Source organism: Bombina bombina, chromosome 1, assembly GCF_027579735.1.
Source record: "Bombina bombina isolate aBomBom1 chromosome 1, aBomBom1.pri, whole genome shotgun sequence".
Classification (NCBI taxonomy): domain Eukaryota; kingdom Metazoa; phylum Chordata; class Amphibia; order Anura; family Bombinatoridae; genus Bombina; species Bombina bombina.
Genome location: NC_069499.1, coordinates 698,429,330 through 698,454,261, shown reverse-complemented (window position 1 = coordinate 698,454,261; position 24,932 = coordinate 698,429,330).

Below are 24,932 nucleotides of genomic sequence, written 5' to 3'. Positions count from 1 at the left end.
GATCCCAGCAGGGCATCGGTGGAATCCACATCCATATCAGTTCAGACCACCATGTGGGCAAGGTCTGTATCCCCCAATCCTCAGGGTCTAGTGAGGAAAATCCACCCAGCGTAGTCAGAATAGGGAGCATGACGCTCTGCATCCAGGATGGGAATGGAATCACAGTGCCATGTCTCTCACCTAGCAAGGTGGTCTCTGGGATATGTGGCCCCAAATATGGTAGGTGCCGCAGCCAGCAGTTATATTCCAGTATCCATCTTAATCATCCCAAACTTGTGCATGCAGAGGTGGAGCACAAAATTTTAATTCCAGAACCTCCGGCTCTTGGTATAGGTAAGGGATGGTAGTTAGCATCAATCACACCCTGCAGTAGAGCGTAATCTGGGGCTGTAAAGGCGGTAGATGTCTCTATCTGCTCTCCCAGGGCATCACTGTTTGTCGTCTGCGTAGTATAGAGGGAGGCTGCCTCACTATTTATTGTTGTGATGCAGGCCTTGGTGTTAGCATTCAGAATATCTGATTTCCCCAGATCAGCATCCGACCCCGTATTTTCACCGCTGCCATCTGCACATGTTGAGCGGGCTACATAATATTCTTCACTCTGGGAAGTGTCATTAGCCGTCAGTTGGGGGATAGGTGTAGGTGAATTTTCGTGGCTGGGTGGGCTGGTAATGTCACTAAAGCACTTATCGAATAGCAGGTGGAGGCTTTGAAAGTGTTTATCTAGCATATGTAGCAGAGTTTCTTCAAGAATCTGTGTCTCCATTTGTAGGTGAAGTTGTCCAGTTGCAATTGAACTTATTTGATAACCCAGGGACCTGGGGGGGTAAATATGTGGTAGCTTTGATTACACCAGCAGTCAGTCAGTAGAGGCCTCCCAACCTCGTGGCTAGTCATAATGCAATCAGCTGAGGAACATAGGTAGGTTCGTTTTGTGTCAGCAATCTCCAGATTTTCCCTGAACAACACAGGATAAAATGGCCTATGTTTTTCAAGAAAAGGTTAAGTGGAAGTCAAGAATGAACTTCAAAATACTAGGTGAAAAGCAGGAGCTCTTCCCAAAGACGTCCTACCGCAACAGCTATAGGCTCCGCCCCCCTAAAGCTTCATTCTTAAAAGCCCACAAAGTGGAAACTAATCTAGTAGAATGAGCTGTGATTCTCTGAGGCGGGGCCTGACCCGACTCCAAATAAGCTTGATGAATCAAAAGCTTTAACCAGGATGCCAAGGAAATGGTAGAAGCTTTCTGACCTTTCCTAGGACCAGAAAACACAACAAATAGACTATGTCTTCCTGAAATCTTTAGTAGCTTCAACATAATATTTCAAAACTCTTACAACATCCAGAGAATGTAAGGATCGCTCTAAATAATTCTTAGGATTAGGACACAAAGAGGGAACATCAATTTGCCTATTAATGTTATTAGAATTCACAATTTTAGGTAAAAATTTAAATGAAGTCCACAAAACTGCCTTATCCTGATGGAAAATCAGAAAAGGAGACTCACAAGAAAGAGCAGTTAATTCGGAAACTCTTCTAGCAGAAGAGATAGCCAAAAGGAACAACAATTTCCAAGAAAGTAGTTTAATATCCAAAGAATGCATAGGCTCAAAAGGAGGAGCCCGTAAAGCCTTCAAAACCAAATTAAGACTCCAAGGAGGAGAGATTGATTTAATGACAAGCTTGATATGAACCAAAGCCTGCACAAAACAGTGAATATCAGGAAGGTTAACAATCTTTCTGTGAAATAAAACAGAAAGAGCAGAGAGCAAACCTTTATCCAAACCATCCTGAAGAAACTGTAAAATTCTAGGAATTCTAAAAGAATGCCAGGAGAATTTATGAGATGAACACCATGAAATATAAATCTTCCAAACTCGATAATAAATCTTCCTAGAAACAAATTTACGAGCCTGTAACATAGTATCAATCACTGAGTCAGAGAAACCTCTATGACTAAGCACTAAGCGTTCAATTAGCATACCTTCAAATTTAACAATTTGAGATCCTGATGGAAAAACGGTCCTTGAGACAGAAGGTCTGGTCTTAAAGGAAGTGGCCAAGGTAGGCAACTGGACATCCAGACAAGATCTGCATACCAGAACCTGTGAGGCCATGCTGGTGCTATCAGTAACACAAATGATTGTTCCATGATGAACTTGGAGATCACTCTTGGAAGAAGAATTAGAGGCGGGAAGATATAAGCAGGTTGGTAAAACCAGGAACTGCTATCGCATTCACCAACTCCGCCTGAGCATCTCTGGACTTGGACAAGTACCTGGGAGGTTTCTTGTTTAGATGGGAAGCCATCAGATCTATTTCTTGAAGATGCCAGATCTGAACAATCTGAAAAAAACACATCTTGATGGAGAGATCACTCCCCCGAATGTAAAGTCTGACGGCTGAGATAACCCGCTTCCCAATTGTCTACACCTGGGATATGTACCACAGAAATTAGACAAGAGCTGGATTCCACCCAAGAAAGTATCCAAGATACTTCTTTTATAGCTAGGGGAATGTGAGTCCCACCCTGATGATTGACATACGCCACAGTTGTGATATTGTCATTCTGAAAATGAATGAATGGTTCTCTCTTCAGCAGAGGCCAAACCTGAAGAGCTCTGAAAATAGCACGGAGTTCTAAAATATTGATTGGTAACCTCACCTCTTGAGATTTCCAAACCCCTTGTGCTGTCAGAGATCCCCAGACAGCTCCCCAACCTGAAAGACTTGCATCTGTTGTGATTACAGTCCAGGTTGGACAAACAAAGGAGGCCCCTTGAACTATACGATGGTGATCTAACCACCAAGTCAGAGAGAGGAACATTGGGATTTAAGGATATTAATTGTGATATCCTTGTATAATCCCTGCACCATATATTCAGCATACAAAGTTAAAGAGGTCTCATATGAAAACGAGCAAAGGGGATGCTGCAGTCATGACCTAAAACTTCCATTCAAATAGCCACTGAAGGGAATGATTGAGACTGAAGGTTTTGACAAGCTGAAACCAATTTTATTCATCTCTTGTCTGTTAGAGACAGAGTCATAGACCCTGAATCTATCTGGAAACCTAAAAAAGTGACTCTTGTCTGAGGAATCAAGGAACTTTTTGATAAATTGATCCTCCAACCATGTCTTTGAAGAAACAAAATTAGTTTATTCCTATGAGAATCGGCAGAATGTAAAGACTGAGCTAGTACCGAGATATTGTCCAAAAAGGAAACACTGCAATACCCTGTTCTCTGATTACAGAGAGTAGGGCACCGAGAACCTTTGAAAAAATTATTGGAGCTGTCACTAGGCCAAATAGAAGAGCGACAAATTGGTAATGCTTGTCTAGAAAAGAGTATCTCAAAACCCGATAGTGGTCTGGATGAATCTGAATATGAAGATATGCATCCTGTAAGTCTATCGTGGACATATAATGACCTTGCTGAACAAAAGACACAATAGTCCTTATAGTCACCATTTTGAAAGTTGGCACTCCTACAAAATGATTCAAAATTTTCAGATCCAGAACTAGCCTGAATGAATTTTCTTTTTTGGGACAATGAATAGATTTCTGAAACGGAACTGGTATGATTACTCCTGAAAGCTCTAGATCTGAAACACACTTCAGAAAAGCCTGAGCCTTCACTGGATTTGCTGGAATGTGTGAGAGAAGAAATCTTCTCACAGGAGGTCTTACTCTGAAACCTATTCAATACCCTTGAGAGACAATACTCTGAATCCATTGATTTTGGACAGAATCTGCCCAAATATTTTGGAAAAATTTTAATATACCCCCCAACAGCTGGACTGGAATGAGGGCTGCACCTTCATGAGGACTTTGGGGCTGGCTTTGGTTTCTTAAAAGGCTTGGATTTATTCCAACTTGAAGAAGGTTTCCAATTGGAACCAGATTCTTTGGGGGAAGGATTGGCTCTCTGTTCCTTATTCTGTTGTAAAGAGCGAAAACGATTAGAAGCTTTAGATTTATTTTATTCTGAAGTAAAAAAAACTCCCATCCCCCCAGTGACAGTTGAAATAATTGAATCCAACTGAGAACCAAATAAATTGTTACCTTGGAAAGAAAGAGATAGTAATCTAGTCTTAGATACCATGTCAGCATTCCAATATTTGAGCCACAAAGCTCTTCTAGCTAAAATAGCTAAAGACATAGATTTAACATCAATATTGATGATATAAAAAATAGCATCACAGATAAAATGATTAGCATGTTGAAGCAAGCAAACAATGCTAGACAAATCAGGATCTGTTTGCTGTTTTGCAACCAAAAAGTTGATGCAGCTACAACATCAGCCATGGATGTAGCAGGCCTAATAATGTAACCAGAAAATAAATAAGCTTTCCTTTAATAAGATTCAAGATTCCTATCTAAAGGGTCCTTAAAAGAAGTACTATCTTCCATAGGAATAGTAGTACATAGAAATAGCCCCTTCAACTTTTCCCAAAACTCCAATCTAACTGCTGGCAAAGGATACAAATTTTTAAACCTTGAAGAAGGAATAAAAAAAGTACCAGGTCTATTCCATTCCTTTGAAATCATATCAGAAATAGCATCAGGAACTGGAAAAACCTCTGGAGTAACCACAGGAGGTTTATAAACAGAATTTAAACGTTTACTAGTTTTAGTATCAGTACTAGTATCAGAACTAGTTTCCTCAATATCCAAAGTAATCAACACCTCTTTTAACAAGGAACAAATTTACTCCATCTTAAAGAGACAAGTAGATTTGTCAGTGTCAATATCTGAGGTAGGATCTTCTGAACCAGATAGATCCTCATCAGAGGAGGATAATTAAGTATGTTGTTGGTCATTTGAAATTTCATCAACTTATGAGAAGTTTTAAAAGACCTTTCATGTTTATTAGAAGGCGGAATAGCAGACAAAGCCTTCTGAATCGCATCAGCCAATAGGATTGAGCACGCATTCTATTGGCTGATTGGAACAGCCAATAGAATGCGAGCTCAATCCTATTGGCTGATTGGATCAGCCAATAGGATTGAACTTCAATCCTATTGGCTGATTGCATCAGCCAATATGATTTTTCCTACCTTAATTCCGATTGGCTGATAGAATTCTATCAGCCAATCGGAATTCAATAGACGCCATCTTGGATGACGTCATTTAAAGGAATATTCATTCGTCGGGTAGTCGTCGGTCTGGATAGATGATCCACGTCGGATGTCTTCAAGATGGAGCCGCTCCTCGTCGGATGGATGAAGAGAGAAGATGCCGCCTGGATGAAGACTTCTGCCCGTCTGGAGGACCTCTTCTGCCCGGTTGGATGAAGACTTCTCCCGGCTTCGTTGAGGACTTAGGCCAGGTTGGGTGAAGACTTCTCAAGGTAGGGTGATCTTCAAGGGGGTAGTGTTAGGTTTTATTAAGGGGGTATTGGGTGGGTTTTAGAGTAGGGTTGGGTGTGTGTGTGGTGGGTTTTAATGTTGGGGGTATTGTATTTTTTTACAGGTAAAAGAGCTGATTACTTTGGGGCAATGCCCGCAAAAGGCTCTTTTAAGGGTTATTTGTAATTTAATGTAGGGTAGGGATTTTTATTATTTTTGGGGGCTTTTTTATTTTATTAGGGGGATTAGATTAGGTGTAATTAGTTTAAAATTCTTGTAATTATGTTTTTATTTTCTGTAATTTAGTGTTTTTTTGTACTTTAGTTAATTTTATTTAATTTTAATTAATTGTAGTTAATTGTAGTTAATTTAGGTAATTTATTTAATTATAGTGTAGTGTTAGGTGTAATTGTAACTTAGGTTAGGATTTATTTTACAAGTATATTTGTATTTATTTTAGCTAGGTAGTTATTAAATAGTTAATAACTATTTAATAACTATTGTACCTAGTTAAAATAAATAAAAACTTGCCTGTAAAATAAAAATAAAGCCTAAGCTAGATACAATGTAACTATTAGTTATATTGTAGCTAGCTTAGGGTTTATTTTATAGGTAAGTATTTAGTTTTAAAAAGGATTTATTTAGTTAATTATAGGATTTTTATTTAATTTGTTTTAAATTATAGTTAAGTTAAGGGGTGTTAGGGTTAGAGTTAGACTTAGATTTAGGGGTTAATAAATGTAATATAGTGGCGGCGGTGTAGGGGGGGCAGATTAAGGGTTAATAAATATAATGTAGGTGGTGGTGGGCTCCGGGAGCATCAGTTTAGGGGTTAAACAATTTATTTAGTTGGGGCAGGGTCTGGAAGCGTCAGGATAGGGGTTAATAACTTTATGTAGGTGGCGGCAGTATAGGGAATGGCAGATTAGAGGTTAATAGGTATAATGTAGGTGGCGGTGGGCTCCGTGAGCGGTGGTTTAGGGGTTAATACATTTATTAGAGTTGCAGCGGGGTCCGTGAGCAGCGGTTTAGGGGTTAAGCACTTTAATAGAGTTGCGGAGGGCTCCGGGAGCGGCGGTTTAGGGGTTAATATGTATAATGTAGGTGGCAGCGGTGTAGGGGGGGCAGATTAGGGGTGTTTAGACTTAGGGTACATGTTAGGGTGTTAGGTGTAGACGTTCCCCTTAGGAATCAATGGGATATTGTGCAGCAGCGAACATGAGCTTTTGCTGTTGTCAGACTCCCATTGATTCCTATGGCATCCGCCGCTTCCAGGGCGGCGTATTGAAAACCAGGTAAGCGGGCCAGAATAGTGGCGGGCGTACCTGGTAGGTATTTGATAACTACCAAAAGTACTAGATAAACTAATTGTATAAAAGGATACAACATAGTTTGTAGCAAAGAACCCCACAAGAATATAATGATTCTTAACTCCAAAAAAATGTAATGTAATTCAGATGATTCTTCTATTGTTAAAAAGTTCCATTTCATTTATACATTATAGACTTTATTAAATAAACTAGGAACACACATTCATGCTGTAGCAAAGGCAAGTGAATTAAAAAACACTTAAACCTGTTTTAAAGGTTAATATAGATTAGCTCAAATATTCATAATAATTGTTTATATGAGCCCACTGATTTATATTATACTCAAGTAAGCTAAACCCTTACAATCCGAGGGCTGTATTACTTTTAAATGTTAATAACTAGTGATGTCGCGAACATAAAATTTTCCGTTCGCGAACGGCGAATGCAAATTTCCGCAAATGTTCGCGAACGAGCGAACCGGGCAAACCGCCATAGACTTCAATAGGCAGGCGAATTTTAAAACCCACAGGGACTCTTTCTGGCCACAATAGTGATGGAAAAGTTGTTTCAAGGGGACTAACACCTGGACTGTGGCATGCCGGAGAGGGATCCATGGCAAAACTCCCATGGAAAATTAAATAGTTGATGCAGAGTCTGGTTTTAATCCATAAAGGGCATAAATCACCTAAAATTCCTAAATTGTTTGGAATAACGTGCTTTAAAACATCAGGTATGATGTTGTATCGATCAGGTAGTGTAAGGGTTACGCCCGCTTCACAGTGACAGACCAAACTCCCCGTTTAACGCACCACAAACAACCGCAAACAGTCCATTTGCACAACCGCAAACTCCCCATTTGCAAAAGGTTGGATACCAAGCTAGCCATGTCCCGTTCTTTGTCCTCACTGATGTCATTGAAGGTCTCTTCCTCCACCCAGCCACGTACAACACCAAGGGTCCCCGAAAGGTGACAACAAGCCCCATGGGTTGCCTGCTGTGTTTGGTCTTCCACCTCCTCAAAACCACCTTCCTCCTCTGACTCCTCTTCTTCAGACTCCTCTCTCTGTGTTGCCTCTCTGCATTATTATAAAGTGTATTAAGTAGTACTATTCCTATCAGTTTAATCCCTGTTACGTCCCCTATCAGAGTACGTGTATATGGCATCGATTTTAGGAACCGGGAGATTGAAAAAGATGCTTGGTCGGTCCTCCTACTTCAAATTTGGGGCACTGCGCGTGCAATCTAATGTGCCACCAGATAGGAGTGGTGTGTTAAGTAGTACTATTCTTAGCAGTTTAATCCCTGTTACGTCCCCTATCAGGGGACGTGTATATGGCATCGATTTTAGTAACCTGGAAATGGAAAAAGATTCTTGGTCGGTCCTCGTACTTCAAATTTGGGGCACTGCGCGTGCAATCTAATGTGCCACCAGATAGGAGTGGTGTTTTAAGTAGTTCTATTCTTATCAGTTTAATCCCTGTTACGTCCCCTATCAGGGGACGTGTATATGGCATGGATTTTAGGAACCGGGAGATGGAAAAAGATGCTTGGTCGGTCCTCCTACTTCAAATTTGGTGCACTGCTCGTGCAATCTAATGTGCCACCAGATAGGAGTGGTGTGTTAAGTAGTACTATTCTTATCAGTTTAATCCCTGTTACATCCCCTATCCGGGGACGTGAATATGGCATCGATTTTCGGAACCGGGAGATGGAAAAAGATGCTTGGTCGGTCCTCCTACTTCAAATTTGGGGCACTGCACGTGCAATCTAATGTGCCACCAGATAGGAGTTTTGTGTTAAGTAGTTCTATTCTTAATAGTTTAATCCCTGTTACGTCCCCCATTGGGGAACATGTATATGGCATCGATTTTAGGAACCGGGAGATGGAAAAAGATGCATCCTACTTCAAATTTGGGGCACTGCGAGTGCAATCTAATGTACCACCAGATAGGAGTGGTGTGTTAAGTAGTACTATTCCTATCAGTTTAATCCCTGTTATGTGCCTTTTTTTTGTTTGGTTTTTGAAGCCACAGTGCAGCACCAGAGGCCAGAAAAATTAGGCATGTACACATGCCTGAAAAAGTAGGTATTGTTGCAGCCGCTGCTGTAGCAGCGGCCAGAAAAATTGATGTTTGTTTCCCAGGCAGAAAGTGCCCTAAAACATTGCGGCTTGAACCCTAGTTGGTGGCTGATAAGTCACGCAAGTCATCCGGCATTCAGAGATAAAATACAGCAGCATGTGGACCATTTTTAGCCCAAGGCAGCTCATCTCATCAGGCCTTTATTTGTCGAATGTATCACCCACTGTCAGTCCCTACGGGATCCATCCCTCATTCATCTTAATAAAGGTGAGGTAATCTAGACTTTTTTTGACCTAGGCGACTTCTCTTCTCAGTGACAATACCTCCTGCTGCACTGAAGGTCCTTTCTGACAGGACACTTGAAGCGGGGCATGCCAGAAGTTCTATTGCAAATTGGGATAGCTCAGGCCACAGGTCAAGCCTGCACACCCAGTAGTCAAGGGGTTCATCGCTCCTCAGAGTGTCAATATCTGCAGTTTAGGCGAGGTAGTCTGCTACCTGTCGGTCGAGTCGTTCTCTGAGGGTGGACCCGAAGGGCTGTGGCGATGCGTAGGACTTAAAAAGCTCTGCATGTCCTCCATCAACAACACGTCTGTAAAGCGTCCTGTCCTTGCCGGTGTGGTCGTGGGAGGAGGAGGATTACTTTCAGCTCTTCCCCTGTTAGATTCACGTTGTGCTGTGACATCACCCTTATACGCTGTGTAAAGCAATACTTTTTAATTTATTTTGGAACTTCTGCATCCTTTCCGACTTGTGGTAGTTCGGCAACATTTCAGGCAATTTCTGCTTATTCCGGGGGTCTAGTAGCGTGGACACCCAGTACAGGTCGTTCTCCTTCAGCCTTTTTTTACGAGGGTCCCTCAACAGGCACGACAGCATGAAAGACCCCATTTGAACAAGGTTGGATGCCGAGCTACTCATGTCCCGTTCCTCGTCCTCAGTGATCTCACTGAAGGTATGTTCTTCCCCCCAGCCACGTACAACACCACGGGTACCAGATAGGTGACAACGAGCACCCTGGGATGCCTGTTGTGGTTGGTCTTCCTCCTGTTCCTCAAAGCCACATTCCTCCTTTGACTCCTCTTCCTCACAATCCTCTTCCAGCGTTGCCGCAGGTCCAGCAAGCGATGCTGATAAGGCTGTTTCTGGTGGTGATGGTGACCACAACTCTTCCTCTTCACGCTCATCTATGGGCTGATCCAGCACTCTTCGCAGGGCACGCTCCAGGAAGAAAACAAATGGTATGATGTCACTGATGGTGCCTTCGGTGCGACTGACTAGGTTTGTCACCTCCTCAAAAGGACGCATGAGCCTACAGGCATTGCCCATGAGCATCCAGTAATGTGGCAAAAAAAATCCTAGCTCCGCAGAGGCTGTCCTAGCACCCCGGTAAGTAGTCGTTAATGGATTTTTCTTGTTGGAGCAGGCGGTTGAACATTAGGAGTGTTGAATTCCAACGTGTCGGGCTGTTGCAAATCAAGCGCCTCACTGGCATGTTGTTTCGCCACTGGATATTGGAAAAGTGTGCCATGGCCGTGTAGGAATGCCTGAAATGGCCACACACCTTCCTGGCCTGCTTCAGGACGTCCTGTAAGCCTGGGTACTTATGCACAAAGCGTTGTACGATCAGATTACACACATGTGCCATGCACGGCACATGTGTCAACTTGCCCAAATTAAATGCCACCAACAAATTTCTTCCATTGTCACAAACCACTTTGCTGATCTCCAGTTGGTGCGGAGTTAGCCACTAATCCACCTGTGCGTTCAGGGCGGACAGGAGTGCTGGTCCGGTGTGACTCTCTGCTTTCAGGCAAGTCAACCCCAAGACGGCGTGACACTGCCGTATCCGGGATGTGGAATAGTACCAGGGGAGCTGTTGGGGTGACGTTGATGTGGAGCAAGATGCAGCAGCAGAAGAGGACTCAGCCGAGGAGGTTATGGAAGAGGATGGAGTAGGAGGACTAGAGGAGGTGGCAGCAGGCCTGCCTGCAAGTTGTGGCGGTGTCACCAACTCCTCTGCAGAGCCACTCATTCCATGCTTGGCAGCCATCAGCAGGTTTAACCAATGCACAGTGTAGCTGATATACCTGCCCTGACCATGCTTTGCAGACCAGGTATCAGTGGTCAGATGGACCCTTACCCCAACCCTGTGTGCCAGACATGCCATTACTTCCTTTTGCACTATCGAGTACAGGTTGGGGATTGCCTTTTGTGCAAAGAAATTTTGGCCGGGTACCTTCCACTGCGGTGTCCTAATAGCTACAAATTTTTGGAACTCCTCAGACTCCACCAGCTTTTATAGTAAAAGCTGGCGAGCTAAGAGTTCAGACAAGCCAGCTGTCAGATGCCGGGCAAGGGGGTGACTTTGTGACATTGGCTTCTTACGCTCAAACATGTCCTTGACAGACACCTGACTGTGGGCAGATGAGCAGGAACTGCTCAAGGTGAGAGACGGAGTGGCGGATGGTTGAGAGGGGGCAAGGAGGACAGCAGTGGTTGACGTGGCTGAAGATGCTGGACCAGGAGCAGGATGGCGGCTTTGAGTTTGTGTGCTGCTTGTACTCATGTGTTGATCCCATAGGCGTTTGTGATGTGCGATCATGTGCCTTCGCAAAACAGTTGTACCTAGGTGGGTGTTGGACATCTAATGACTCAGTTTCTTTTGGCACAGGTTGCAAATGGCATCGCTGTTGTCAGAGGCAGAGACACAAAAAAAATGCCACACTGCTGAGCTCTGCAATGACGGCATTCTGGCGGTGGCAACAGCATGCGTTGATTGGCGTGCTGTCTGGCTGACCCCGGGTGCCGATGCATGCTGTCTGACTGTGCCACTAGCTCCTTGCGACGACCTCCCCCTGCTTCCAACTCGTCTCCTCCTCCTCTCTGTCTCCCCATCTGAACTTTCCCCCTCTTCTTCTTCTCTTCTAGCGGGCACCCACGTGACATCCACGGACGCATCGTCATCATCAACTGCTTCACTTGTATCTGACAACTCAGCAAAGGAAGCAGCAGCGGGTACAACATCATCATCATCACACCGTACGTCCATGTGTGTAATGCTGCCTGACTGAGACATATCCCTGTTATCTACATCCTCTGCAATAATGGTTGCGCATCACTCATTTCTTCCAACTGATGTGTAAATAACTCCTCTGACAGATCAAGTGAAGCGGCTGTGGTGCTAGTGTTGGTGGTGGCGGCAGGCGGGCGAGTGGTAACTTGAGAGTTGCCCGAAGCTAAGCTGGAGGAGGATGGTGCTTCAAGGTTCCGAGAGGAAGCTGTAGAAGATTGTGTGTCCTGTGTTAGCCAGTCAACTATGTCCTCAGAACTTTTCGAGTTCAGGGTACGTGGCCTCTGAACACTGGGCATTATTCTAGGGCCAAAGGGAATCAAAGCACCACGACCACGACAGCCCCTGTGGGGTGGCCTGCCTCTGCCTGTCATTTTTTTTTTCAATTAGTGGTACTATGCATGCAAGCTACTGTGACAACAGATATGAGTGGCACTGTGCACTGGCAGAAGTTGGCAGAGTAGAAGCTGTGGGCCTGAAAAACACGCTTGCAGACAACTAACTGCTATTCAATCTATTACATTCAAAAAAAAAAAATTTTTTAATGTACACTACTGTTACACCAGATATTAGTTGCACTGGTGTGACACTGTGCCCTGGCAGGCCCTGAAACGCACACGCATGATGGAAACTGACTGCTATTATTTCACAGTCAAATTTCTAGTTTTTTTTTTTTAAATGTACACTACTGTTACACCAGATATGAGTTGCACTGGTGTGACACTGTGCCCTGGCTGGCCCTGAAACGCACACGCGTGAAGGAAACTGACTGCTATTATTTCACAATCAAATTTCTATTTTTTTTTCTTAATGTACACTACTGTTACACCAGATATGAGTTGCACTGGTGTGACACTGTGCCCTGGCAGGCCCTGAAATGCACACATGTGAAGGAAACTGACTGCTATTATTTCACAGTCAAATTTCTAGTTTTTTTTTTTAATGTACACTACTGTTACACCAGATATGAGTTGCACTGGTGTGACACTGTGTCCTGGCAGGCCCTGAAACGCACACGTGCGAAGGAAACTGACTGCTATTATTTCACAGTCAAATTTCTAGTTTTTTTTTTTAATGTACACTACTGTTACACCAGATATGAGTTGCACTGGTGTGACACTGTGCCCTGGCAGGCCCTGAAACGCACACGCGTGAAGGAAACTGACTGCTATTATTTCAAGTCAAATTTCTAGTTTTTTTTTTAATGTACACTACTGTTACACCTGATATGAGTTGCACTGGTGTGACACTGTGCCCTGGCAGGCCCTGAAACGCACACGTGTGAAGGAAACTGACTGCTATTTATTTCACAGTCAAATTTCTAGTTTTTTTTTTAATGTACACTACTGTTACACCAGATATGAGTTGCACTGGTGTGACACTGTGCCCTGGCAGGCCCTGAAACGCACACATGTGAAGGAAACTGACTGCTATTATTTCACAGTCAAATTTCTAGTTTTTTGTTTAATGTAAACTACTGTTACACCAGATATGAGTTGCACTGGTGTGACACTGTGCCCTGGCAGGCCCTGAAACGCACACGTGTGAAGGAAACTGACTGCTATTTATTTCACAGTCAAATTTCTAGTTTTTTGTTTAATGTACACTACTGTTACACCAGATATGAGTTGCACTGGTGTGACACTGTGCCCTGGCAGGGCCTGAAATGCACACGTGTGAAGGAAACTGACTGCTATTATTTCACAGTCAAATTTCTAGTTTTTTTTTAATGTACACTACTGTTACACCAGATATGAGTTGCACAGGTGTGACACTGTGCCCTGACAGGCCCTGAAACGCACACGTGTGAAGGAAACTGACTGCTATTATTTCACAGTCAAATTTCTAGGGTTTTTTTTAATGTACACTACTGTTACACCAGATATGAGTTGCACTGGTGTGACACTGTGCCCTGGCAGGCCCTGAAACACACACGTGTGAAGGAAACTGACTGCTATTATTTCACAGTCAAAAAAATGTTTTTTTTTTTTTTAAATCTACACTAATGTTACACCAGATATGAGTTGCACTGGTGTGGCACTGTGCCCTGGCAGGCCCTGAAATGCACACGTGTGAAGGAAACTGACTGCTATTATTTCACAGTCAAATTTCTAGTTTTTTTTTAATGTACACTACTGTTACACCAGATATGAGTTGCACTGGTGTGACACTGTGCCCTGGCAGGCCCTGAAACGCACACGTGTGAAGGAAACTGACTGCTATTATTTCACAGTCAAATTTCTAGTTTTTTTTTTTAATGTACACTACTGTTACACCAGATATGAGTTGCACTGGTGTGACACTGTGCCCTGGCAATCCCTGAAACGCACACGCGTGAAGGAAACTGACTGCTATTATTTCACAGTCAAAAAAGTGTTTTTTTTTTAATGTACACTACTGTTACACCAGATATGAGTTGCACTGGTGTGACACTGAGCCCTGGCAGGCCCTGAAACGCACATGTGTGAAGGAAACTGACTGCTATTATTTCACAGTCAAAAAAGTGTTGTTTTTTTTAAATGTACACTACTGTTACACCAGATATGAGTTGCACTGGGGTGACACTGTGCCCTGGCAGACCCTGAAATGCACACGTGTGAAGGAAACTGACTGCTATTATTTCACAGTCAAATTTCTAGGTTTGTTTTTTTTAATGTACACTACTGTTACACCAGATATGAGTTGCACTGGTGTGACACTGTGCCCTGGCAGGCCCTGAAACGCACACGTGTGAAGGAAACTGACTGCTATTATTTCACAGTCAAATTTCTAGTTTTTTTTTTTAATGTACACTACTGTTACACCAGATATGAGTTGCACTGGTGTAACACTGTGCCCTGGCAATCCCTGAAACGCACACGCGTGAAGGAAACTGACTGCTATTATTTCACAGTCAAAAAAGTGTTTTTTTTTTAATGTACACTACTGTTACACCAGATATGAGTTGCACTGGTGTGACACTGAGCCCTGGCAGGCCCTGAAACGCACATGTGTGAAGGAAACTGACTGCTATTATTTCACAGTCAAAAAAGTGTTGTTTTTTTTAAATGTACACTACTGTTACACCAGATATGAGTTGCACTGGGGTGACACTGTGCCCTGGCAGACCCTGAAATGCACACGTGTGAAGGAAACTGACTGCTATTATTTCACAGTCAAATTTCTAGGTTTGTTTTTTTTAATGTACACTACTGTTACACCAGATATGAGTTGCACTGGTGTGACACTGTGCCCTGGCAGGCCCTGAAACGCACACGTGTGAAGGAAACTGACTGCTATTATTTCACAGTAAAAAAAGTGTTGTTTTTTTTAAATGTACACTACTGTTACACCAGATATGAGTTGCACTGGTGTGACACTGAGCCCTGGCAGGCCCTGAAACGCACATGTGTGAAGGAAACTGACTGCTATTATTTCACAGACAAAAAAGTGTTGTTTTTTTTAAATGTACACTACAGTTACACCAGATATGAGTTGCACTGGTGTGACACTGTGCCCTGGCAGGCCCTGAAACGCACACGTGTGAAGGAAACTGACTGCTATTATTTCACAGTCAAAAAAGTGTTGTTGTTTTTTTAAATGTACACTACTGTTACACCAGATATGAGTTTCACTGGTGTGACACTGTGCCCTGGCAGGCCCTGAAACGCACATGTGTGAAGGAAACTGACTACTATTATTTCACAGTCAAAAAAGTGTTGTTTTTTTAAATATACACTACTGTTACACCAGATATGAGTGGTGGCACTGAGCAAGTGGGCACAGTATACGCTGTGAGCCTGACACACACGCTGGCTGGAAGGCAGGCAACTGCAATTAGATTACACAGGGAAAAAAAAAGCAGACTGATGTTCTAGCCCTAAAAAGGGCTTTTTGGGGGGCTGTCCTTACAGCAGAGATCATATGAGTCCTTCAGGACTGTAGTGGACACTGAATACACTAGCCTAGCTATCGATTTCCCTATTAAATCAGCAGCAGCTACACTGTCCCTCCTCTCACTAAGAATGCAGCTTCCGAATGAATCTAAAATGGATGCTGTCCAGGAGGTGGGAGGGTCTGGGAGGGAGGGTCTGCTGCTGATTGGCTGGAATGTGTCTGCTGACTGTGAGGTACAGGGTCAAAGTTTACTCAATGATGACGAATAGGGAGCGGACCGAACATCGCATATGTTCGCCCGCGGCGGCAAACGCAAACAAGCTATGTTCGCCGGGAAGTATTCACCGGTGAACTATTCGGGACATCTCTATTAATAACTAATAAAGTGGGCACCAAAGATTCATATGTAGACCCCCTCTGAGGAAGCGTTCTGTGAAATGCGCGGCAGAGGTCCAACAGGAGCAGCTGTGTCTCTCCCGTTTGTTGTTTTTAATTTGCTTATCTGGGTTTAACAATATATATATATATATATATATATATATATATATATATATATATATATATATATATATATATATATATATGTCTTAAAAAAACTTCTACATATGAATCTATGATGCCCACTTTATTAGTTATTAACATTTAAAAGTAATACAGCCCTCGGATTGTAAGTGCTTAGCTTACTTGAGTATAATATAAATCAGTGGGCTCATATAAACAATCATTATGAATATTTGAGCTATCTATATTAACCTTTAAACCAGGTTTAAGTGTTTTAATTCACTTGCCTTTGCTACAGCATGAATGTGTGTTCCTAGTTTATTTAATAAAGTCTATAATGTATGAATGAAATGGAACTTTTTAACAATAGAAGAATCATCTGAATTACATTAGATTGTTTTGGAGTTAAAAATCATTATATTCTTGTGGGGTTCTTTGCTACAAACTATGTTTTATCCTTTTATACAATTAGTTTATCTAGTTGTTTTGTTCTGTCTAACCTAGAATCCACATCAGATGTTGGTCTAAGTAATTAAAAATAATTAATGTATCATTCCAATTTGAAGGTACATTTATTTTGATATGTATATAGGAGCAACATCTGTTACTACTTAACTCGAATAACCCCCAACCTTATATGTTCTAAAAACTACCAAAAGTAGTCAGATTGTGCCAAACTTGCGTTCGGAACATCTGTAGCGACGTAACCATCAATCTGTGTCGGACTGAGACCGGCGGATCGTTTGTTACGTCTCTATATTCTACTTTTGCCGGTCTCTAGGGTTTGATAACTACAGTGAATCAGGCTCGCCACAAATACGCTGTGGAATTCCAGCGTATTTGCGGTTGACAGCTTGATAAATAGAGGCCATAGAATCAATAGGTGATACTCTCTTCACATCTGACAAACACTGTACTCTGCACTCATTCAATATTAAACAATGCTTAATTTTCACAGCACTTTAGAAGTATATTTTTGGTATTTCAAAATTCCTTAAAAATGCAACCCATTTCAAGTGAATACTGTAGAAGAACAGAATGATAAAAACAATGCTGGAATATGATGTTATTATTTTAATAGTTATATTTTAGTTTAAATACAAACATTATCTGACTTTCCAGATTGCCTCTTTTTTTCTAATTTTAATTTAGTGTGTGAACAAAACTAATGCTATTTGAAAATATAAAAGGCTATTAAAAAATATTGTTATTTTTTTGTTGGACTATAAAGAACATCTGAGCTCAAATGCTTCCTCAAATAAATGAGAGACTCAGGGCTAAATTATAAGTCAGGCGCAAACGTTTTTGGGCAAGTAATATTGTGTTTTCGCAAGCATTTTCAATTGCACTGATATTACAAGTTGAGCAAAATTCTTACCGCAATCTCAGAGCTGTGGTTAACTGTTTTCTGAAAGTAAAAATTTGCACAAAACACATCAAAAATACATTACAAAGTACAGTTACACTTATAATAACACTATCTAATAAAAATTATTTTAAAAAAAATAATACGCAAAAAAGTTATAAAGGCTCAAATATATGAGATCTCAGGTGTTAGAAGAAAAAGCCACCAAAGGACTTTAACATCTCCAAAGATGTATTTGTATGTATATAGATATGTTTAACTGTGCGATTACTGTAATTATTTCAATATTCCAATATGATATATAATATACCTATATAACCATCTATATATTTTGGTATTTGTGTTAAAAACCATCAGAAATATGTATTTATGAATAAATAGAACATATGCCACTATATTAAGAAAATTGGAATATGAACTATTCATATTTTCATTTTGGGTTAGCACAATTGTGAACATTTGATCATATTTGTGCGAGAGAGTGGGTGTTTTTTTTTTTTTTCTCCTTTGACTCCCATGGGGGAATATGTGAACTTGCACACGATATTGGATGTTCAGATTTTTGCGCTAGTTGTGTTACCGCTTGAGCAAAATATTTGTTTTTTTTTACTTGTAATACAAGTGCAACCTGACTAGCGCAAAACACTTAACTCTAGTGGAGTTTTAGCGATTGCGAAAACACAATATACTGCACCACTTCTAATGTAGCCCTCAATCTGTTAAAATGAAACTGTTAAATTCTGCTGAATTTACCACTCAGATCAAATATTAGTGTAAAAAGTAGTGTGAGAGATTAAGAATAGGTATCTCATGAGAGAAAAGGAGTTATCTATTACTTGTAATGTTCAGTTCTAAATAATGCAATTCTCAGATAATTCTGATAGGCAGTGACATTTGTTTCCACATTCTTTTACACATTGTGCAAATTAAATGACACATGCATCAATCAGGCAGTTAACACAATACATGATTGCGGAGGAGATAACTAAACTTTTCTGTAAAAGTTAATAAGAATTACTCATAAGACTGTAGCTAAATTTTTCCAAAAGTATTTAAAGTTACAATGTTTCATGTGCTTTTAATAATTAAAGGGACATTCCGGTCAAAATTTAAATGCACATAGATAAATTACATATTTCAATAGACATATATTTGCATTATACATGTATTGACAAAAATGCTTCTAGTAAAAGTTATGACTATTTTAGAGTTAGCATTTTATTCTGCACGTGCATGTGAGGTATAACTAAATATTGTCACTGCACCAGCATTTTAAATACCGCAGCTTTTTAGAGAGTCAGCGGGGCTTGTATCATGTCAGCAATTACCAATTATTGAGTATTGAGTGCTAAGCACTTTCCCACCTGGGTGCTAAGCTGCTTTAAGGAGGGTTTTTTTGGGGTGTTTTTTTTTTAATATATTTTTTTAACTTTTTTTTTTCTTTTCAGATCCTCAAGACTTACACTGCTGGAAAGGTTAGCCGATTTTCCAATAGTGGGTCTTGGGGGGCTGTAGCTGCTTAGATGCCTGAGATACAGGCTTTTAAGCAGCATGCCCCCTGCTCCTATACGTAACATTGTGAATTTTAAATAAAGTTGCATGGTGACGTCATCACATCATTGAACGTGACATCACCAGGCATAACGTGAAGCCCCGGCGATGCCTGTCACTATGCAGGCCCGATCACCGGGGTAGGAGTGGGTGGGAGTCCCCAGATCTCCCTCAAGGTGGGAGAGTGCTAGCAACGGCTCTGAGCCGTCGTTAGCACTAGAGTGGGAAACTCTGCAATGGCTCAGAGCCGTCGTTAGCACTCAAGGGGTTAAGAGATGATTCAAGCATCTTAGGCTCTCTGAGCAAGTGCTGTAATTAAAATGCTGGTGCATGGTGCATACTTAAATACACTTTTAAAATAGCTATACCTTTTATTAGAAGCATCTTTGCTAATACTTGTATATTACAAAAATGCTTCTATTCAAAACTGAAATGCATTCATGTGGATTTTAATTTAGGCTGGAATGTCCTTTTAATGAAGAAACAGTTGAATCTGCAAGAGATTGAAGCAAATACTTTAATCTCTGTTATTCCTTACCTTACCCTTGTATCTGTAGTGCTGTTCACCTTTTAAAGTGGTGCTATTTACAGGTCTTCACTTTTGGAGCATTTTTTGAGTTATGAAAGCCACTGCAAAACTGTTTCCTACATTATTTCTCCATGCAGCCCTGCAGCTTAATTGCACAGTGCTCCATCTCTACCAAGTGTTCTGAACAAACATCCTCACTACATGAGTTCAGTACTTAATTTAAAAGAAAGTGGCACCAAACTAGTGTGATGTCATTAGCCATTTCCTATAACATGTTAGGCATTATCCATTATAGTTGCCTTTGCCTTGAGTCAGTCTGTTCCTTCATATATAATATTGTTACAAAGAATCCTGTATACACTGCTGTCATATAGTACACAGTCATACAAAAAAAAAGGTGTTTTAAAGGGACATTAAACTGCTAGGCACAACTACTTTACATTGGTTACTACTCACCATGCTATTTTTTTTCCTCTTTTGCCTGCAACTCTCTTTAAACCTGTTTCCTTATTTTAACCCTTTACTAGTGCTAGTTAGTGAAATGCTGCATCTTCACACTGGACAACTCCATTTTGGAGTTTATGTATTCATGCACACTTACAGAAGTGGCGCACATTCATAGATCAGTCATAGGGGTCAATTTGTCAATCTCTGTAGCGTATCATGTCCGCCAGACATCGCTGAATGCCAACAGCGTTATGTAACTTTTAAATTGTGTTTAAAAAATGTAAAGATGTAAAGCTTCTGCTTTCTATTGAGGGAGATAATCCATTGTGCAAGGATCAGCTGTCAAAAAACTTGTAACATCACAGATCTGCAATAGTGCACTGCTTCTATCACAAGATGCAACAATACGTGCATTACAAGATGGTGGTGTCCAGTGCAGAGCTTTGGATTCTGTAGTGGTTAAAATAAGAGAACAGATTTAAAGAGAGCTGCGGGTACAGAAGGAAAACACTAGCATGGTGAGTAGTAATCAGGCAACTGTATTTGTACCTAGGAGTTTAATTATCCTTTAAGAAAAGATACCACGACAATGGAGCCCAAAGATTTAAATTTGAAAACAGAAGTAAATTTGATTTTTTTTTCAAAATTGTACATTCCATCAGAATCACAAAGGTTTAATTTGTATCTCCATGTCCTTTAAAGAGACATAATTTTAGACACCGACACTTCTGCTGTACTCTGATTCAAGTTTTCTGCTTTCTGATTTGCTTACAGGAATATGGTACTAAAAGAAGTTATCTGACTTCTATTTTTGATTCTTTATTGAAATGAATGTTAGCTGGACAATTATGTTGACACTGTTAATTTTGATTTTGATAATTTATATCAAAATCTGCACATGAAAAGAAACAGAATAAAATGTGTTTGCATAAGTTGTAATTACATATATAGGGTCACATGTATTAATGTGCATGCATACAAGGTTCTCAACTTGAGAACTTGTCCACATGGCTTTGTGGCACACAGGCAATGGACCCTGTTCTTCTGCTGCCATTATGAACGCACAAGAGAAGGGCCTGTCAATCACTCTGAGAGAGCGAGTGATTAAAGAAGCAGGAAGCAGGCTTGCATGTGTGAAAATGCCCCACAAGGGCTCCATTGCAGCTTACGCTGCTTAGTACATGGAGCCCATAGTTTTAATTAATGATCATATCATTTTTATTTTAAGTAACAAAAAGGTTTCAGTTTCCCAAATACTATTCTTAATGTCATTAGTTGGTTTTGGAAACAGTTTTTTGTATAGCCATTAGCAAAATATATTGTTGTATTTTCTTAATTCCATTGCATTCTTTTTACATTTACACAAGTTTACACTAGGCATACATTACATTTACGTTGGTAAGTGCATTAATGTTAATTTTAGATCTCTAAAAACTATAATATTTATAAAGAGATATCAACAAACAAATATATAACTGCAAATAGAGAGAAATAATTTGGCTACTCAACCCTGATTAATATTGTTTTTAAAACTAGAATTATTATGATTTCCATTATTTTGTTGTTCTTCATACTTGTTTGGCCATTGTAACTGTCTAACTCAGTTTGACCCTGCACTGTAAAAGCATTCTAGATTTTAAGATATTTTCTATTTTTGATATATCTGAACTTGATTTTTACAAAATTATCAAGGACATGCTCATGTACAAAGGAAACAATTATCTTGTTTAAAATAATGCCAAATATCCTTGGATGCATTTACAATAAAATACATAGCAGGAAGTCGAGCATACTTGAAATGTCTTTGTGCTGGCAAAAAACACTATCATTTTTTTTCCCTACATTAAATAAATTTGTGTCTTTTTTTAGACAGCAGAATTTTAAGCAGCTCTAATGAGGTAATGCTTGTGGTTGACTTTATAATTTGCTTTATGTATTTTTTTGGTCTAATAAAAAATATTACCTGCAAATGTAATGCATCTGGAGATTGAATACAGTCTATGTGGTCAATTTATTAAAGGGACACTGAACCCAACATTTTTTCTTTCATGATTTAAATAGAGCATGACATTTTAAGCAACTTTCTAATTTACTCCTATAATTAAATGTTCTTTATTCTCTTGGTATCTTTATTTGAAAAGCAAGAATGTAAGTTTAGATGCCAGCCCATTTTTGGTGAACAACCAGAGTTGTTCTTGCTGATCGGTGGATAAATTCATCAACCAATAAAAAACTGCTGTCCAGAGTCCTAAAAAAAAGCTTAGATGCCTTCTTTTTCAAATAAAGATAGCAAGAGAATGAAGAAAATTGATAATAGGAGTAAATTAGAAAGTTGCTTAAAATTGCATGCTCTATCTGAATCACGAAAGAAAAAAGTTTGGGTTCAGTGTCCCTTTAAGCTCCATAACCTGTCCGTCTGCTCTGAGGCGGTGGACAGAAATCAACCCGATCAAATACAATCGGGTTGATTGACAACCCCTGGGGGAGCATTGCACAAGCAGTTCATAAGACTTGCTGGTGCAATGATAAATTGATGTGCAGCGGAAATGATACTCTACAACGTATCATGTCCGCTTGCACATTAATAAATTGACCCCAATGTTGGTTTTAAGACACACAATTGCCATTTTAAAACTAATATAAATACATAAGGGTAGTGAATGATAAAAATACATTTTTGCTGTAATCACAACTCCAATATTTTAGGTCTGACAAGAACCTTTCATGAGTAATTCATATTCTTACGCAATGACTATAAAAATAGTCTGGAAATTACCTTCACTGCTTCTTTTTTATTATACAGCTTTATCGCTAATTAAATATCAGACAAATGAATCACTGAAAAAGGTGTATGATTCTCAAGCATTTAACAAGCACACTGTGCAATGGACGGCATTTAAACACAACACCACAAAAGCCTTTTTTATTACATTGTATCGATGTGTATTTAAATTGTTCCAAAAAGATAAATATATTGTTGCTAAATATTAGTAATTAATTATTAGTGTTATAAATATATTCAAATGCAAGGTCTTCAAAAGAATTCAGGAACATTGGGAACACATACGTTTAAAAAAAATCAAATGCCACTAAGAAGCATTTTTTATGTGCTGACAAATATATTTATGTAAAAGGAATATCCACAGCCATGGAAAACCAATACCGTCCCCCCTTTATAAATAACCTCAACACTGAATTAAAACAAGTTCCGATCCATTATAATGAATAAAGCCACATTTATCTTTCAGTGCAGAGAACAAGCTCCACTGTGAAGGATACAGGCAAAAGAAAATCACCTTCAAAACCTTTCAAAACAAAGAAACTTAAACCAGGGAAAAACACTCTGTATGAAGCAGGTCACTCTGAAATATGCACAACAAACATCTAAAATACATTACAATGTGCAGTTACACTCATAATAACACTGTCTAATAAAAAATATTTAAAATAAATATAGCACAAAGGGCTCAAAAATATGAGGTCTCCGGTGTAAGAAGAAAAAAAAAGGCAGGCAAAGGGCTTTAACATTTAGATACATACATATACATGTCTAAAGATGTATATGTATTCATAAATGTATGATATGTGTGTATGTATGTATTTATGTATTTATATGTGTATACAGGGAGTGCAGAATTATTAGGCAAGTTGTATTTTTGAGGATTAATTTTATTATTGAACAACAACCATGTTCTCAATGAACCAAAAATACTCATTTATATCAAAGCTGAATATTTTTGGAAGTAGTTTTTAGTTTGTTTTTAGTTTTAGCTATTTTAGGGGGTTATCTGTGTGTGCAGGTGACTATTACTGTGCATAATTATTAGGCAACTTAACAAAAACCAAATATATACCCATTTCAATTATTTATTTTTACCAGTGAAACCAATATAACATCTCAACATTCACAAATATACATTTCTGACATTCAAAAACAAAACAAAAACAAATCAGTGACCAATATAGCCACCTTTCTTTGCAAGGACACTCAAAAGCCTGCCATCCATGGATTCTGTCAGTGTTTTGATCTGTTCACCATCAACATTGCGTGCAGCAGCAACCACAACCTCCCAGACACTGTTCAGAGAGGTGTACTGTTTTCCCTCCTTGTAAATCTCACATTTGATGATGGACCACAGGTTCTCAATGGGGTTCAGATCAGGTGAACAAGGAGGCCATGTCATTAGATTTTCTTCTTTTATACCCTTTCTTGCCAGCCATGCTGTGGAGTACTTGGACGCGTGTGATGAAGCATTGTCCTGCATGAAAATCATGTTTTTCTTGAAGGATGCAGACTTCTTCCTGTACCACTGCTTGAAGAAGGTGTCTTCCAGAAACTGACAGTAGGACTGGGAGTTGAGCTTGACTCCATCCTCAACCCGAAAAGGCCCCACAAGCTCATCTTTGATGATACCAGCCCAAACCAGTACTCCACCTCCACCTTGCTGGCGTCTGAGTCGGACTGGAGCTCTCTGCCCTTTACCAATCCAGCCACGGGCCCATCCATCTGGCCCATCAAGACTCACTCTCATTTCATCAGTCCATAAAACCTTAGAAAAATCAGTCTTGAGATATTTCTTGGCCCAGTCTTGACGTTTCCGCTTGTGTGTCTTGTTCAGTGGTGGTCGTCTTTCAGCCTTTCTTACCTTGTCCATGTCTCTGAGTATTGCACACCTTGTGCTTTTGGGCACTCCAGTGATGTTGCAGCTCTGAAATATGGCCAAACTGGTGGCAAGTGGCATCTTGGCAGCTGCACGCTTGACTTTTCTCAGTTCATGGGCAGTTATTTTGCGCCTTGGTTTTTCCACACGCTTCTTGCGACCCTGTTGACTATTTTGAATGAAAC